A 4464-nucleotide genomic window follows, 5' to 3' on the forward strand; every position below is an offset into this window, starting at 1 on the left:
ATTATAAATGCATAATGCATGTGTACTGATTCCCCTTATAACTCCCAAATCATCCATCTCCCACCTATTTAAGATAGGTACAAAGAAGTGCAAAATCAAAATAGAATAAAATTTTAATACATAGCTAATTTGAAGCCAAAATAATTATTCCAATATATAATATTTCCATCTTTGGCCCAAGCCGATATTTTCCAGAGTATTTTCCTATCCATTTTAGAAACTCCATATCATGAAACACATGATAATGCAAATATACTATACAATTGAACTTTCTAAGCAAATAGCATCATATGCCAACTTATATAGAAAACACCCATAGTTTAGTTGCCACAGAAAGTTCTCAGAACTTTACCTTTTTCACGGAGGTTGTGTATACTTCTAAAATAACATACTTTATTAATTGTATTGTAGTTTACACATGCTAGCTACCATCATTCAGAATAATAAAAAATTCATACAAAACAAACTGACTAATAAAATTTTACATTCTTATAGTCGAATTGTCTCAAATGAAGAATAAAATAATATACTAAAAGTTACATTGTAAAATCTTTTTAAAACTTAAGCAAAATATTTTAAAAGCATATCTTTCATTATACACACCAAAATTGAAAATAGAAATGGGGTATGAATTGCCTACCTCGAGCCCGACAATTCTCCTAACTTATCAGATAAACAAAAATCTAATTTCAAACCTTGAATATTCTCCTTTTCATTCTCTTTCCTTCCTCTCCTCTCCTTTCTTCATCTGCGAGCTACTAGGCATTTTGGTTGGCATTATTTATTTTATATATTTATTATTTTAAAAAAAAATGTTAATTAAACCTATTGTTAGGCACAACTATAATAACCCAAAAATTTGAAAAGGGAGCAAGAAGTAAATTCTTCTACATAAAGATAGACACTAGAGCTTGATAGGGGATATCAATTATTTAAGTTGGTAGAATGCCTCTAATGTAAGAAGAAAAGGAAAAGGGGAGCAAGAGAAAAATTTTCAACACAAATAAGATCACTGGACCTTGATAGAGGTTATGACCTATTCAAGATAATGAAATGCCTCTAATGTAGAAAGAAGAAGAAGAAGAGAAGAGGAAGAAAAGGGGGAAAAAAACAAATTCTTCTACATAAAGAGGGACATTGGAGCTTGTTAAGGGATGCCGTTAATTCAAGATAGGAGAATGTCTCTAATGTAAGAAGAATTAGAGAAGAGAAAGAGAAGAAGGGTAAGAGAATATTAGAGAGGAGAAGTGGTTCAAATTCTTCTTCCCATGAAGGGGGAAGAGTAGAGTTCCATAACTTTACATAAGAGAGTCATGAAGCATTTAATGAATAAGATTACAAGAATTCATGGAAGAGAGTTACATTAATTAATGGAGGTGAGTTACATGACTTTAAATAGATAAAAAAATATCTCTATTAAAATAAATAAAAAACCTCTCTCTCTCTCTCTCTCTCTCTCTCTATATATATATATATATAATTTCAAAAAGGAAAATAAAAAAAATATCTATTTTGAAAAAAAAACCTCTCTCTTGAAACAAAAATAATTATATTAAATAATAAACAAAAAAAAAGTCATCTTTCAAAAAAAAAAAAAAAAACGGATGCCTAACGGTGTCACATTATGCGCCACAATGGCTCAACCGAGCAAAAAGCAAAATGACACTAGTGCCAAAACAGCCTATTCCAAATCAGGGTAGACTGCCATGTTGCTGCTACGGCCCATACCAAGCCGGGCAATCAGCCCACCGACCCAAACTCAATTCACCCAACACAGCTTCTTCGGCCCTTTTTGAATAATTTAAAATATTTTGCAGCAAAATTTATCAATATGCTTTATCCAATTGATGAATCGATTCATGGAAAGCTTAAATTATAGTTAAGGATATTCTTAACACTAAGTTCACAACGGTGAAGGGGGGGGGGGGGTGTTTAAGTTGATGTTTTGGGAATAGTCGTGCCTTGTAATTATCTAAATAGTATAGCTTTACATCACAACATTTTTCAAAGATCATACATATATTTTCAGTCTCTGTGAGCTTCAACGTCCAAAAATAAGGGGGCAAATAATGCATCACTAAAAATCACCTTGTTAAGCACTAATCTCGAGGCATATTTGAACATGAAACTTTGAAAATTAAATTTGGGACCATCTAAACTCTATTCTTAGCAACCTTATAGTCTAACTGAACAGCATGATAAGAATAACTCAATGACATCAACATCAGCCGAATTCAGATTCAGATGGGCTCGAACAAAGGGACTGAAGCATATATGAAAACTTTAAAGCATAACTTGGATAACCAAATAATCTCCAAATATGGCATGCTTATATTAGAATTGAGCGGCTCAACGAAATGGATGAAAATAGAATAAGATCATTTAATTCTAACATTTTTAAGACATTAAAATGCTTGAAAGCTCTATGATTGAAGGAATCAAAGCAAACCATTTGATGAAGTACTCCGACTTTGTGCAAGATATTCTCAATATTTATAGAGCATGTTACTCACAAAATCTATAAATAGATCTTCATTCTTCACATGAGATGGGGAGGAATGAGGGAAAAGAGAGCTAAAGAGAAAAAAGATCTTTCATTTTTCAGCCATTGCCAATGATGATCACCAATAGCTTTCATTACCGATAACTATCATCACCACTGACTACCAACATAAAAAATCACCACCATCCACAGAATACTGACAAGATTGGGTATATTTATCCACATGTGGATATATATTTCTATAATACATGTTAGAAAAATTAAGCCCTATTTCTCGGTATAACTTACTCTCTATGGACAATTAATCTTGGTACTCTCCCTCCTCTTCAACAGTAAAGAAATAAGAATATTTATATCAGTTTCTACATAGTACATTTTACAACAGGTCAGACCCCATGGTTTTATCATTTTCCACATTTTTCACAAAAAAAAAAATTTTGGTCTTACTACTTTCATTTGTACAATGCTGAGATATAAAACACCCTCTATAAACTCAAATTTTCTAGCACACAACAATATCGTTCATATTAAAATAAATTTAATAATTTGTTACGCCATGCATTTTGAATCTGGCTGAACCTTTGCAGCTCTTATTCTTTAGGTTTGATACAGCATCACAAAATCATCTTGATTGGGCACGAATCTCGAGGCAAAAGCTAGTCAGAAACTTCAAAAAATTAATTTTGGAAGCACCCAAACACGATTTCAGCGATCTTATAGTCAAACTGAGCCTCTCGGAAATACGAACCCAACGACACCAAGATCAACCCAATCCGAGCCCAAATGAGTCCGAATCAAGAGTTAAAAGTGCCGTTAAAAGGTTCAAACCGCAATTTGAGTTACCAAACGGTCTCCGATTTTGAAGAGCTTATACTCGAATCGAACGGCTCAACGAGACAAATCCAACGAGCCCAAGATCGTCAAATTCTGACATCATTAGAGCCTTCAAATGCCCAACGAACGGTGCATGATCAAAGGATTCGATATCGGCCATCCATTCAAAACACTCCCAATTCGCCCTTGATCTCACTCCTATTTATGGGCTATGCCACTCCAGAAAAACTATAAATAGAGCCCTCATTCTACACCAAAGGGACTCAAGTGAAGAGAGAGAAGAAGAAGAGAAGAAGGAGAGGAGAAAGGGGAAAAGGAGATTCCTCACCTCCTCGACCACCGCCAGAGCTCTTCCTGCCGCCTGAAGACGTCGGAACTCTGCCGGATTTTTGGGAAACGCCGAGAATTTGCAAAACTTTGTAACTTTGTGAGAAGTTGATTGTAAATTGATCGTCTTGATTTGTAAGACGGATCAACCTTTGTACTTCAAACAAATACTAGTGGAACTTTGCAACTAGGTGTGGCCCTGTGGTTTTTTCCCTCTTTTGGGTTTTCCACGTAAAAACCTTGGTGTTCACTTTCTCTTTTCTGTTTGTGTACGGAATACTCGTGCAACGCTAAGACAAATATTTCCTAACTTTACTGCCGCGTATATTCTAGCACGCAACAGTTTGGCGCCGTCTGTGGGAAACTTCTATCCCACAAATTTCAAGTGTCGCTGCGATGGTTAACAGACGTAGCAGTCGCATCGTTGGAGCTTCTCGCTCCAACTCCCACCAATCCAAAAATCAGTCTGCGAATCACAGACGCCCAACATCTGCCTCTTTTCACCTTGGGGGGAAGAATTCTGCTTGAGAAGGGACTTTGGGACCTTCTTTAGAAGAAAGAATTCGAAAGATGGAAGAATCTCAAAACGAGATCCTCCAACTTCTACGAGATGATCGACAACCGACATTGGAGGAGGTCCTTCTCTCTCAGGGTCCACCAAGGGTTGAAGATGTTCAATTCGAGCATCTTCAAGAAGAGATTCATCTTCCTCCACCTAGGAGACATCCTCAATCACGACAGGAAGATGAACTTGCCGATACAGCGAGTTCAACACATCCTCGCATTTTTTCGGATCTCCC

The sequence above is a fragment of the Dendrobium catenatum genome, unplaced genomic scaffold, assembly GCF_001605985.2.
Source record: "Dendrobium catenatum unplaced genomic scaffold, ASM160598v2 fragScaff_scaffold_133, whole genome shotgun sequence".
Lineage (NCBI taxonomy): Eukaryota > Viridiplantae > Streptophyta > Magnoliopsida > Asparagales > Orchidaceae > Dendrobium > Dendrobium catenatum.